Here is a 15065-nt window from a genome sequence, read left to right as displayed (position 1 = left end):
TTATTTTTATTTTTAAAAAATAGCAAAAGAATAAGTTGATTTAAATGTTTTAAGAAACAAAGAAAATAAAATAAACGGTTAATCGAAAATGCAAGGCTTATGACCTAGTATTTGAGGGTTCCCACCGGAATGCAAGATTCGAATGGTCATCTTCTTTCGAGTTTGTTTAAGAAAAGATTTTTTTGTAAGTTATAGTAAGAAATTATAAAAGATATAAAAAACTTGCCTATTCCTAAGTCTAGGGGTAAAACCGTCAATTCATAATTATGGTTAATATTGAATTAAACTTCTATTTCATGAAAATCAATTAAATCCTAAACTCATTTTAATATTCTACATCCTAAACTAAATCTGATTATTTCTAAAATCCTAATCTAGTTAATTTTAATATTTCTAATTAAACCTAATTAAGCTAATCAAAATTAAAGATCCTAATTAATTCGATTAACTCCTAATTATCTATAATATTCTCAATAATATTTCTAATATTTCTTAATATTCTAAAACATTAAAGTAATTAACTCCTAATTATGATCTAAAAAATCTAATATTCTAAACTAATATTATTCTAATCTAAATCTAATATTAACCTAATCTAATTTTAAATTTCTAATTATATCCTAAAACTCATCCAATTAATCCAAATCTCTAATTAATATTCTAAACTAATTACCTAATATTCCTAATTAACTTACTATATAATTAAGAAATATTCTAAATTTCCAATCAAAAGCGAAAAAGAACAATAGGCTTTTGCAATGGACGGGGGTACCGGCCCCTATCTGCAAGGGTGCAGGGAGTAGTTTGTTTTAAATGCTTATTCTTTAAGAAAGAAATAAAATGAAACGGAATATGAGAGAAAACGGTAACGGAACCCAGCAATTCATTCATCGCCTTCACGCAAAAACTCTCCCACTCCCTCACTCTCAAAATTTTCGCAACCCTCTCCCTCACTCTCGTCACTCTCCAGCGCTCATACTAACCTTGCGATACTACTCTCAATCTCACTCTAAACGCAAAACCAAGGTTTTAAAGAGAATCAAATAAGAACACTCACCTTCGGCAGTGGTTCGGCGGCGACGGCGAGGCTTGGATCTTCCTTCTTCGCCTCAAAGTTTTCTTTTTAAGGTTCTCCTCTTTCGCCGCTCAAATTTCCTAGCTCTAGGGTTTTCGCCGTTTTTAGAGATTAGGGTTTTCGTTGTGGTCGCCTCCTCCTTTTCTGTTCGCCTCCTCTTCGATCTTTTTATACTCACTACCTAGGGTTTTCAGGTTGGCTTATGGAGATCGAAACAGGTATCTCTGCGAAACCCTTTCAGTATGCTCAGAATTTGTTCTGCCACTTTGATGCTTGTTCTGGAACGGTAACGTGAACCTACCCTTTCTCACCCTTTCTCGCTCTAACTTTGTCTCAATTCTTTTTGGGATATTTTTGAATTTTAATGCCTTGCTAGTTTACTTTGTTTTTCTTGCAGTGAAAACCAGAACCTTCATGAGTGGTTTACAGATTTCTTCTTCTACTTTGTGATACAGGCTATAGCACAGCGTTTCTGAATCATCACAGCAAGAGATATGCAGCTTTAAAAGTAATGTGCTTTGAAAAAAGGTATATACTGTCACTAAAATGGATAAACTTCTCTGGTAAAAATGGATTGAAGTTGAATTCTTCTGTTTTGCGTTTTCTTATGTAGGTGTTTTTGTTATGGAAATCCTAGGGTGGAGTTCTAGTGTGGATGAAGTTCTTAGATCCGCTTCTGGTTCGGTTGAGGATGTGAAACTGTTTTGCTGTGATCAAACTCAGGTTTGAGAAGAAGTTCTTTTTGGGTGCGGTTAGTTTTCTTGATTTCAATTGATTTTGTTCATACCGTGCAGGTTAACCATTTGCCTTGGAAGTTATGTTAGAGGCTGCTATGGAGTTTTCGGTTTTGTATGGAGGTTAACCAACCAATTAGTAAGGGCGGATTCAGGTTGTGGCTTTGAATCATGCTGTTGGAGGTTAGGTGGATATCATTTGGCTGAGTTTTTTTTTGTCATGAGTTTATTCAAATTGGTATGATATGCAATGAGTTGTGGAATTGGATTTGAGCTTGTCTTGTGGAATTAGATTAATGCTTATGGACTTGTCTTATGGAATTGGATTGATGCTTAAATTAGTGTAGGATTTGGATTGTCATTGACTATGTTGAATTGGATTGGAATTGGGATTTGATGTGAAATTTAATTGAATGCTTTGGATTGGACTGTATAGTGAATTGAGCATGGGATATTTGTATGTTTGAATTGGTGTGTGGAATTGTGTATGGATTGATTTGTGTATTGTCATGAGTTTATTCAAATTGGTATGATATGCAATGAGTTGTGGAATTGGATTTGAGCTTGTCTTGTGGAATTAGATTAATGCTTATGGACTTGTCTTATGGAATTGGATTGATGCTTAAATTAGTGTAGGATTTGGATTGTCATTGACTATGTTGAATTGGATTGGAATTGGGATTTGATGTGAAATTTAATTGAATGCTTTGGATTGGACTGTATAGTGAATTGAGCATGGGATATTTGTATGTTTGAATTGGTGTGTGGAATTGTGTATGGATTGATTTGTGTATTGTATGAATGGTTAATTTCTTATAAATGGTTTTGGAGTATGTGGTTATGTTGTTGACAAAATGGATTGTGTCGTTTTTGCTTGATTTGGTGCAGGTTATGCTGGACCGATTGCTAGTTATGAACTGATGTGCTAATTATGTACTGCAGGTTTTTTCTTGGCAGGGTGTTGGTTTGCCATCAAAGAAGGTTGAAAGGCTTAATGATGTATTATAAAGCTTTCTTTGGAGTTGGCTAGGAATTGTAGATTGCGGGTTTTGTGTATTTTTTGATTGAAAACCTTGTATACAGATGTAATTGGGTTAAATGGAATTTGAATGGTGTAATTGAATATTATAGTTGGAATTGAAAATTGTATGGTTTCAATGCAGTGGGCTTTGAATGAAGGTGGCATGATGAATATGTGATCCTAATGAAAAAGAATGAAAGTTGGAATGGACTTAGTTTAAAAGGTAGCAAATGAACACCGTTCCAAGTGGTTTGAAAAATCTGAAAATGATGTGAGACAAAAAGAATGGACTTTGTGAATTGAAAAAATGTAAAAATGTAATATACGTAATTTTTGTTGTAATTCGGTGTATGTATTTGTATGGTGTAATGGGATGTAATGTTAAATGTAGAAATAATCATGAATATGTGGATTTTACGGAATTGAGATTTAATTAGCTTGTGATTGACTTTGAAAACTATTGGATTTAATCAAATGGTTTTAAGTTTGTGATAGACTCAAATGTTAGAATGAATTTTAAATAGAATTTTGGATGCTAGCAAAGGTTTTCTTAAAGTATTAATTGAATGGATTTAAGAAAATTAATTAAAATTTTCACAAATGTAAATTTGGAAAATTTCTCTTTGAAAATCAAATTGAAAATGTTTTGATTGAAATGTTCACAAATGTTAGTTGAAAAGTTCCCAAAAATGGATTTGAAATGATCGATGTGGAAATGCACTTAAAAAAACAAATGAAACCCTTTGATGTGTATGTAATGTTTTGAATTAAATTGGATTAAATTCTACATGAATGGATTAATGAATGAAAGTTGAATGGTTTGTGGAAAATTAATAGATGAAGAAAAAGATGGTTTATAGAAAATGAAAAAAAGATATCTTCAAATTGTTAATGAACGGTTGACAATTTGTAAAAAAATAGAGATTAAAACGTTATGGAAATTCTTTGAATTATGAATGAATGAGAAAATGAATATGAATGGAGAAATATGGATGGGAAAATTTTCAGGGCCAAAATCGGGATATGACACTAGGGCTCTGGTGGTGTGCTGGATCAATCCAAGCCATCTGATCTAGTTCTCATGTTCTAATCTCACGCGTCCAAAGTGATTACCATGTGTGTGCACGCATTGACCGTAGTGTTTGGTGGAAGTGCGCGTTTGACCATCAGATCTGCCACCTCAATTAATGAGGGAGATCTGATGGCCCTTGTTATTTTTATTTTATTTTTATTTTCTGATTTTTCATTTAATCCTTTTATTTTGATTAATTCATATTAATTTCATTTTTAATCCAAAAAATATGGGACTTTCACCAAAAATCTTTAAATATTTTCCTCTTTCATTTTCTGAATTAAAATTATTTTTTGAATTAATTTTGATATTTTTCATGAATTAATTATTTTTGTACATGTTTTTAATTATTTAAAAATACTTCTGAATTTTCAAAAATTCTGAAATTTTTTGTCTAAGGTCCTTTGACCTTGTTTGGCCTAGGATTGTTGGTGTAAGCCCTAGAGGCCAATACTTTTGGTACTTGTATCGAATTATTTATTAATAATAAAAGGGATTTTTCTTTATTATGTTTGTTTAATAAAGTCCCTAGAGTAGCTAGTCCGTTTAATGTATCAAGTATGACTTAATCATGAGATCGCATTAAACATAAGAACATTATTCTTAAAGTATCCGTAGTTGAGCTTTATTGTGAAGTGGGATAACATTAAAGCATTGAGACTATTATGTATAGACTAACGATCACATCTCATGGATCATGGATAAGGAGTTATCAAGTCTTAAACATAGGTATGAATATTAAAAGTAATATTTATACTGGATTGACCCGCTATGAGAATACTATATAGAATGTTATACAAAGTGTCATAAGTTATTCTCATGGTGATAATGGTGTATACCACCCTTCGACCTGAAACCACTATGGACCCTAGATGTAGAGTCGAGTGCTTTATTGCTGATCAAACGTTGTCTGTAATTGGATGACCATAAAGACAGTTGATGGGTACTCCACGAAGCATGCTAAGGGACATGAGTGACCTAGATGGGATTTGCCCATCCTGCGTAACAGGATAAATGTCTATGGGCCCAATATTAAACTGGACAAGGATGACACGGTCTATTCCTTGTGTTCAATATAGACATAAGGGCAAAAGGGTAATTATACACATAAGTATTATCACAGAAGGATTTGTCAAATCACTTGACATTTTCGTGTCTTGGGTAGCAGTGATGTGTTGCTAGATACCGCTCACTGTTTATTATGTTAAATACGTGATTTAATATAATTGTCAATGCCGCGAAAACCTATAGGGTCACACACAAAGGACGGATTGATGAGAGATAGAATAACTAAGGAACACCGTAAGGTACGGTGCACTTAAGTAAATTGTAGAACATCGTAAGGTACAGTGTACTTAAGTAGAATACGAAATATGGTAAGGTACCACACGCTTAAGTGAATTTGGCATATTATAAGATATGGGCCACATACACTTAAGTGGGCTTTTTAGCTTATAGCCCACATAAGTGGTTCTATAAATAGAACCCTTGTGCAAAAGCATTCAGTGCAGTTGCAATTTCGTTTTCTATCTCTCTTTCTCTCACTCAAGGCCTTCATTCGTAGCAACTGGCACTAGATTGAAGGAATCCGTTCGTGTGGACTGAGTAGAGGCGTTGTCATCGTTCAACGTTCGTGATCGCTCCGTAGATCTGCATCAAAGGTTTCAGTCGTCATAAGAGGTAACTATTCTATCACTGATCATGCCCATTCGTAAGGATCACTAAAGGAGAGAATTTTAATTTCCGCTGCGTTTTGGATCGCCCTTCTCCTTCAGTGGTATCAGAGCCACTTACGAAATCATGCATCTGATAGCTGTTTATTTTCTGTATTAATATGATTAAAAGACAGAATGAATCAAAGAATAAACGAGTAATTAAATCCGGCATCATGCATGTACGATTTGGATGATTGATGTTGACTATGCTTCGGAACCGACATTAGTATGGTGAAGCAGCGATACATCGATCGTCCATAGGTTACGCAATTGAGATCGATCAAGTTATATATATGATATAAGTAATCCTAATGCAAAATACGGTATATATGATATATTGTTTCTGTTTCGTTCATTCAAACACTTAATGGTTGTTTTCCTTTGAGCGATCAATGATCATTTGCTTCGGAATCCGACATTAGTATGGTGAAGCAATGACCTGTTGATCAATCATACTGAATCAACAATCGAGGTGTGTTTGACGGTCTGAAATTGACGCATTAGGGTTAGTGACGGCACAAGGGTTGTGTCGTCAAAGAGTTGTGAATTGAGGGCTTGTTGGATCACGTCTGTTGACTGTTCCAAAAGCGTTGATTTTGGTCGCGTGACGTTCGTCATGGGCCTGTGACGATCGTAACAACCTGGACATGACGGTCGTAACATGCTTTGTGACGGTCGTCACATTCACAGATTCAGAATTCTAGGTGTTTCTGTTATTTTGGCCGCGTGACGTTCGTCATGGGCCTGTGACGGTCGAAACAAGCTGGACGTGACAGTCGTAACATGCTTGTGACGGTCGTCGCATTCACAGAGTCAGAATTCTCGGGGTTTCTGTTTTGTGACCGCGCAAGAGTTGTGTTGATGCAAAACGACGTCGATTTCAAATGAATTGTTCATTAAAATTGCGGACCCCCGGCTAACTCTGCGTAGTGTGATCGGTCGCCGAAATTTAATTTAGTTTTAATTAATTAAAGGAATTAAAATTAATAATAATAATGTGTTTATTATTATTGTCTTGTGGTGATCGATTATGGCCTTAGTTTTCCTTTATTTTGTTTTGGGATTTTAAAATACGACATACGTGTCGTGCCTCTCTTTTAATCTCTTAATGTAACTTCTTTTCTCATTTCACTCCCTCGTATGTAAAACGAGTTTCTTCTGTAATATAATGTTATGAAGAAAGAGAAGAATTCAATATCAAAGGAGGACAACCTTGAAGATCTTTCTTGGAGAAGCTTAGATCGTTATTAGGTTAGCTTAGGTTCTCTCATTGGCTTGGGAGAACAATTGCGCTAGGGGCCATAACTGTTTCATTATGTATGTTGATGCATGTGAGTGCATGTTGATGCATGTGAATGTATGTTGATGCATGTGAGAGACAATTTATATGATAAATAAGCCGGTGAGATCAGAATAATTGCAATTCCCTCAAATTAAATATTAAGTTTATGCTTTCCAAGTTTTAGAACTCATCAAGACTAGTATCGGATAGTGTAGGTTTCGCCTACGCGAGGTGCATGTTTTATATTAGTAAGGTGCGATGGGATAATTGTAATATCCAATTGCTAAAACAATGGGTCAAACTTAACTAAACAAATTATAATAAGATTATATATGTTTAGAAGCAATAGTTGGAAATGATCCATGTGATGGATTGGAATAAGGAGTTATTCACCCAACTAAAATATTCGAGAGTTGTATTAGATACAATTGGAAGGAGTTCCTACCTAAATAACCTAGTTTTGTGTAATCCACCTACGCGGACTTAAAACAAAGTGAAATGTGGATCTCGACCCACTAGAAAATCTTCCAACGGGATTTTCCGAATCAAATGATGAGGGTCATTTGTTTTGAGTAAAATAGTGGGAGCATATTTAATTAAAGGTCTAATTAAATATGTTATTGATACTTATATTTTCATTAATTCTTATGTAGATTACCATGACAACAAACACCTCTAACAACATTTTGCGATCAATCCTTGACAAGGAAAAATTATCTAGGACAAATTTTCTGGATTGACACCGAAATCTGAGGATTGTCCTCAAACATGATAGGAAGTTGTATGTCTTGGAGAAACCTGTTCCTGAAGAGAAACCTCTTAGTTCTGCACCTAAGGCAGAAAGAGATGCTTATAAGAAGCATGTCGATGATGCCAATGAAACTGTTTGTCTCATGATGGCTACCATGAACTCAGAGTTGCAAAAGCAACATGAGAACATGGCAGTGTTTGATATGATCGAACACCTGAAGATGCTCTATCAAGAGCAAGCAAGGCATGAAAGTTTTGAAGTTTCAAAATCCCTTTTTCAAGGAAAGTTAGCTGAGGGAGCCCCTGTAGGTCCCCATGTGCTCAAGATGATTGGGTACGTGGAAAACCTTGAAAGGTTGGGTTTTCCCCTCGGAAAGGAACTTGTGACTGATTTGATCTTGCAATCGTTGCCAGATAGATTCAGTCAATTTGTCCTAAATTTCAATATGAATATGGACAAATCTCTTCCTGAACTACTAGCCATGTTAAAGACTGCTGGGCAGAACCTGAAGTCAAAAGGGAAGTCCATTATGATGATCGGAAATGGAAAGAGACAGAACAAATGGCCCACCAAGCAGGGTGATAAAGGGAAAAGCAAGGAAGTTGCCAAACCCAGACCCACAGTTGCTGCTTTGAAGCCTAGTGGAGGCATATCAAAGGTAGGCATCTACTTCCATTGCGGTAAGACCGGACACTAGAAGAGAAACTGCCCAAAGTACCTTGAAGATACGAAGAATGGAGTAGAGACTTCAACTTCAGGTATTTTGTTATTGAAATTAATTTATCTACTTCTGCATCATGGGTATTAGATACTGGATGCGGTTCTCACATTTGTACAAATGCGCAGGGCCTAAAAGGAAGTAGAGATTTGGCGAAAGGTGAAGTTGACCTACGAGTTGGCAATAGAGCAAAGGTTGTTGCTTTAGCCATAGGAACTTATGTATTGAATTTACCTAGTGGTTTAATAACTCAGTTAGAGAACTGTTATTATGTACCTGCAATTAGCAGGAATATTATTTCCATTTCTTGTTTGGACAAGTTTGGTTTTTCATTTATAATAAAGAACAATTGTTGCTCAATTTATTTGAATGATATATTCTATGTTACTGCACAAATGAGCAATGGACTATATGTCCTTGATCTCGAAATGCCAATTTATAACATTAATACTAAAAGGATGAAACCTAACAAGTTAAATCCAACTTACCTTTGGCATTGTCGCTTAGGCCACATAAATGAGAAACGCATTTCCAAACTCCATAAAGATGGACTCTTGGACTCTTTTGATTATGAATCATATGAGACATGCATATCTTGTTTAATTGGAAAGATGACAAAGTCTCCATTCACAGGAAAAGGTGAAAGTGCGAATGATCTTTTGGGCCTCATACATATTGATGTATGTGGACCACTGAACATACCAGCCAGAGGAGGTTTTCAGTACTTCATCACATTTACTGATGATTTCAGTAGATATTGTTATGTGTATTTAATGAAACACAAATCGGAGTCCTTTGAAAAGTTCAAGGAATTCAAGAATGAAGTACAAAACCAACTAGGTAAGAATATTAAAACTCTTCGATCAGATCGAGGTGGTGAGTATTTAAGCCTAGAGTTTGATGACCATCTGAAAGAGTGTGGGATCCTATACCAACTTACTCCTCCTGGAACACCCAAATGGAATGGTGTATCTGAGAGAAGAAATCGAACCTTGTTAGACATGGTCCGATCCATGATGAGTCACGCCGATCTTCCAAACTCCTTTTGGGGACATGCACTATTGACAGCAGCTTACACACTTAACCGTGTTCCATCCAAAAAGGTTGAGAAGACACCATATGAGATATGGAGTGGTAAGAAACCACATATGTCTTACATGAAGATTTGGGGTTGCGAAGTTTATGTGAAACGACAAGTTTCAACTAAGCTTGAGCCCAAATCTGACAAATGCTTATTTGTGGGGTATCCTAAAGAAACAAGAGGGTATTTCTTCTACAATCCTTTTGAGGGAAAAGTGTTTGTCGATCGAACTGGAGTTTTCCTAGAAAAGGATTTTATTTCCAAAGGAATCAGTGGGAGGAAAGTAGAGCTTGAAGAAATTCAAGAATCACAAAGCATCTATACACCTATGGTATTGTATGGAAATTTCGACCCTAAAGGCATAACATTCTAGTAAGTGAGATTGTAAGTCTCCCCCTTTCATGGTATTGTATGGAAATTTGGCCTTTTTTTCTTCCTTTGGAAGATGTCTTGGTTCAAGGATCCATGCTTGTGAATAGAGGGTTGAGTATTCTCCAAAGAATGACTTAATCAATTGAAAAGCAAAGCATCACTGACATCTAATCAACTAACATTTGACTAACTTTTATTATTATTTTTTTATTTTCAAGTCATTTACTTTATGCAATTTAAATTCAAGTCATTTACCATTTCATTTTCCATTTACATATTATTTAACTTGTATATATTCATATCATTTTCACTTTGCTCACTTGAGCCATATATTGTGATTGTATGTATTTGTTTGTGTATTTTGTTTGTGTTTGTGGTCTTAGGACCTTAAAATACTTAATAAACAACAAAAACCCTAAAAATGTTTGTGTGGACTGTTGGATCTGATCTGAGCTTTTGGACTTAGAATTAGGCAACATCCCCTATGCAAAAGGACTTGGCCAATGCCAACATTTCTGAGACCAAGTTATTGTAATTTGAGCTTTCATCTGATGCAAATCTTGGGATTCATCTGATTTCATTTGCTACATGGTCTTGATACAACTGTTACTTTGAACCTGTGTCTAATGACTTATTCTGAATTAATCAAGGAGTGCTTCATCTGATACATGAGGAGACAAAGAAGATTGTTCGTTGTGAAGTTGCTTGCTTGGATGTGGCCATCTTTATTTGATGCCTTGCTCTTCATATTGCTAATTGCTTGTTGATTTTTTCTTGATTCAAAGTCCAAAGGGAAAGTGGATTTTTTATATGACATTCTTGTCTGTTGGATTGCATCCCATTGGTCAGTTCTTTTCAACTTTTAACTTCTAATTTTATGCTTAGGGTAGTCTCTTCATCTCTCCCCACTTCTTAAATTTCAAAATCTCTTCGATATTTCAAAAATTTTATTTGCTTGTGATTTCAAACTTATACCTTATTTTAAATAGAAACTTTGGTCTTATGCCATTGAATTTTAAAATTCTTTTCATAAATCAAACTTGTAAATGAACTTAACCATATTGACTTAAAATTTCAAAAGACAAAAATTACTAACACTCATTCAAACTCTTTTGGCTCCTTTATGCCTCTTGTAAACTTAATTTTTTATTAAAAGCAATTCACTCACTTTGAAATTGATACCACGAACTATGAGGTTTTTATCCCTCATTTTTATGTTGGTACGTAGGCACAAGTCCGAAGGTTTTGTCAAACATAAAAATATAATTAATGAATTTTTTTCTCATCTTCACACTCTATTTTATATCAAACATCTTTTATACCAAAAACACATACACACATAGAAAGGGCTCCCTAGGAGTACCTAGGACACTTTGGGTGCTAACACCTTCCTTTTGTGTAACCAATCCCCTTACCTGTAATCTCTGGCATTTTATTAGTTTTGATTTGAAAACTTCTTATCCTTGGGTTTTGTTCATACTTTTCCTTTTTCCTTTGTAAACAATTAAAGCGCGGTGGCGAATCTAGTTTTATTGACATTAAGTTTATCCATAACTTAATGGTCATGAATTTACCACTACAAAAATTAAGTGACGACTCTATTGGGGAGTAGTACTCAATGTGTTTAGCCTACTTTTTTATGTATATATAATTGTATATTTGATGTTTGTATACTTGATTCTATGATATAAGTTGCTTGTTGTGCTTGGTGAGATAAGTTCTAACCCGAACTTGAGTGCAATTAAGATATGAGGATGGTATAGTCATGTTCAACTTGTGTGGAGTAGTCCTTAACAAGTTGACTTGATACCCATCTACTCAGTGGAGACCCTTTTGGAGCTATTGATGTCACACAAGTTATTTGTGGTTAGGCATTACTTTCTCTGATTTGGGGTCCGGGAAATTGAGGACCGTAGAACATTTAACCCAACTTGGGCTATTTAGGACATAATGCAGATACTGTTCAAGTGTATACTTGATAACAGTTATTACGTGATACTACACTCAGACGAGTTTCTCTTGAGAATATTACGGGTTTATGAGTCAGTCATCCTAACCTATAATATCCTATAGATGGAATTAAGACTCTGGGAACTTTTTTAGAACATGATCTACAGGTTTTTAATCCTTAGTACACTCCTTTGCGACGGCTCTTAACCCGACTCTATGTCCGTGACTCACAACAAACCCTTTGATTCTTGGTTAATCCAATCAAGTCTTGTCAATATAAATGGAACTTGGGTGTTGATAAGGTGAAAACCGAAATCCACCAAAATGGATGATTGATCTTGACAATGACTTGATTCATCCATTGACCTTTGTCTGTTTGCCTTGTGCGTGATCCCTTATTTGTGATTGTTGCATTCATGCATTCATGCGCATTATGACATTCATCACACGAAAAGATTGAAGGAGAATTGCCATCCAAGGCGCAGCGGAATTTAAAAATTTCTCCATTTAGTGATCCTTAGAATGGGCATGATCAGTGATAGAATCATTACCTCTTGTGGCGATTCAAACCTTTGGTGCAGATCTCTTGTAACGATCAAAACCTTGGATACAGATCCACGGGGCGATCATGAACGTTGAACGATGACAACGTCTCTACTCAGTCCACACGAACGGATTCCTTCAATCTCAGTGTTAGCTGGTACGAATGAAGGCTTTGAGTGAGAGAGAGAGAGAGGGAAACGAAATTCCAAGTCTTCACTTGAGTTGAGTCTGAGTGATAATGCTTCTACCCAAGGGTTCTATTTATAGAACCACTTGTGTGGGCTTCAAGCTAAAAAGCCCACTTAAGTGTATTTTGGCCCATATCTCATAATATGCCAAAATCACTTAAGTATTTGGTACCTTACCATATTTCGTATTCCACTTTAGTGCGCCGTACCTTACGATGTTCCTTAGTTACTCTATCTCTCATCAATCCGTCCTTTGTGTGTGACCCTATAGGTTTTCGTGACGTTGGCTATTATATTAAATCACACATTTAACATAATAAATAGTGAGCGGTATCTAGCAACACATCACTGCTGCCCAAGACACGAAAATGTCATGTAATATGACAAAACCTCCTGTGATAATAATTATGTGTATAATTACCCCTTTGCCTTTATGTCTATATTGAACACAAGGTATAGACCGTGTCATCCTTGTCCAGTTCAATATTGGACCCATAGACATTTATCCTGTTACGCAGGATGAGCAAATTCCATCTAGGACACTCATGTCCCTCAGCATGCTTTGTGGAGTACCCATCAACTGTCTTTATGGTTATCCAGTTACGGACAATGTTGGATCAACAATAAAGCACTCGACTCTACATCTAGGATCCATAGTGGTTTCAGGTCGAAGAGTGGTATACACCATTATCACCATGAGAATAACTTATGACACTTTGCATAACTTTCTATATAGTATTCTCATAGCGGGTCAATCCGGTATAAATATTACTCTTAATATTCATACATATGTTTAAGACTTGATAACTCTTTATCCATGACCCATGAGATGTGATCATCAGTCTACAAACATAATAGTCTCAATGCTTTAATGTTATCCCACTTCACAATAAAGCTCGACTACGGATACTTTAAGAATAGTGTCCTTATGTTTAATGTGATCTCATGATCAAGTCACACCTGATCCATTAAACGGATTAGCTATTCTAGGGACTTTATTAATCAAACATAATAAAGAAAAAGCCTTTTATTAATTCGATACAAGTACCAAAAGTATTGGCCTCTAGGGCTTACACCAACAAAAATAACTTCAAGGAACTGAGGCTTTATTTGCAAATATTTTTAGACCATGGATTATGGACGAAGGAACACTAAGAAGTACAGTTTCAGATGTCCATATTTGAAAGAGCTAAGGAAGCTATCATCTTTTGTATTAGATCCCCTGAACTTCAAGCAATGTCATGGGAAACTTCTACTTGTGCTAGTGACCAGTCTCCAATTCTACTCATTTTTTGGCACTCATTCGGCACAATTTCACGAAGTCGGTAACACATTAGTCTATCTGTTTTATCATTCTGTTTAGTAAATTAGATGTTTTGCATTGTTATTTCAATTCGGTGATTATATTTGGTTTGCATCATTATACTCTATTTTATGTCTCTTTGTGATAATTTTACTGGTTTCAGGTGTAAGCAAGAATACCAGAGGGATCGCCAAGGAAATCAGACGTTTCGGGCCCATCAGAAGAGGAAATTGGACAATACAGAAGCCCTGACACGGCCACCCGTGTTGCCCAACACGGCCCGTGTCAGGAGAGGATAGTCAGGGCACTAAAACAAGGAGCTGACACGGGTGCCTGTGTCAGCTGACACGGCCCGTGTCATCCTCCCTAGAAGGGGCGTGTCAAGCCATGGGTGCCAGACAGCCAACACGACCTGTCGTGTTACCTGACACAGCCAGTGTTAGCTTGGACACCTCATTTTCCAGTTTTTGCTGTATTTTTGCACGGCTGATCCCGGAGGGCATTTTGGACTTTTGCTACATCAAATTAGTGATAAGGAACTATTTAGGGGATTTTTGAATACAGAGAAAAAAGATTTTTCACGATTACATATTTGGTATGATAAAGATTGAAGCGGTCAAAAGCGGCGAAGAACGGAGATCTTTCAAGAGCGGATGCAATTGAAGATCAACAGAATTCCCTTACTTTTGTAATGTCTAGATTTTACTTTGTATCTTATTTGAATAATATGAGAGGCCAAACCCCTTGATGCCAAAGGGTGTCCTTGAATTGATCGTGTAATGACTCTGAATTGATAATTTCCTTAATATATGATGTTTGTTGTTAATTTCACTGTTCGTAATGCTTTCTTTATCAGAAAAATTAAGATTGTTGTATGGTTAACAATTAGCAGGATTGCAATTGTTAAGGTTGTTGTACAGTGAAACCATAATAGATATCACCTAGGACTAGGGATATCCTATGGTTACCGGTTTATTCTTGTTAATTTGTAATTGCTTGGTTTCATCATAACCTCCTAAGGACTTAGAGATTAGATTGAACAGCCAAAGGTTCCCCTTTGAGGTCTTAGGGGGAAATATTATTAAGATCCGGTAATTGAAACATTTTGCATTATTAAGGAGATATACACTCAAGAGTCATTACAAGAGATATTCATACACCATCCTTGGCATATTAATATAAACTGTGAAAAGATTTATTCTGTTTTACTTTCTCTTACAGTGACTTTTTACAAAACCCCAACTATTTGTTTTGTTCAGT

The 15065-nt window shown here is 35.7% G+C and overlaps 1 long non-coding RNA gene across 3 annotated transcripts; it reads left to right on the top strand.

Moving 5' to 3' along the window:
* The first annotated feature begins 793 nt into the window (after positions 1-793).
* LOC127127023 (uncharacterized) lies at positions 794-2983 on the top strand. 3 transcript variants are annotated; one of them, XR_007805193.1, is made up of 6 exons: positions 794-1128; positions 1270-1361; positions 1473-1603; positions 1689-1798; positions 1870-1992; positions 2767-2983. It is a non-coding gene; the product is annotated as an uncharacterized LOC127127023 (long non-coding RNA). The 3 variants fall into 3 exon arrangements; XR_007805194.1 differs by having other exon boundaries at positions 795-1128; positions 1870-1997; positions 2752-2983; XR_007805192.1 differs by having other exon boundaries at positions 799-1128; positions 2752-2983.
* The last annotated feature ends 12082 nt before the right edge of the window (positions 2984-15065 follow it).

This window comes from Lathyrus oleraceus, chromosome 3 (genome assembly GCF_024323335.1).
Source record: "Lathyrus oleraceus cultivar Zhongwan6 chromosome 3, CAAS_Psat_ZW6_1.0, whole genome shotgun sequence".
NCBI classification, from domain to species: domain Eukaryota; kingdom Viridiplantae; phylum Streptophyta; class Magnoliopsida; order Fabales; family Fabaceae; genus Lathyrus; species Lathyrus oleraceus.
The sequence above is the reverse complement of the archived record's forward strand: the minus strand, read 5'-3'. Positions and strand labels throughout refer to the sequence as shown.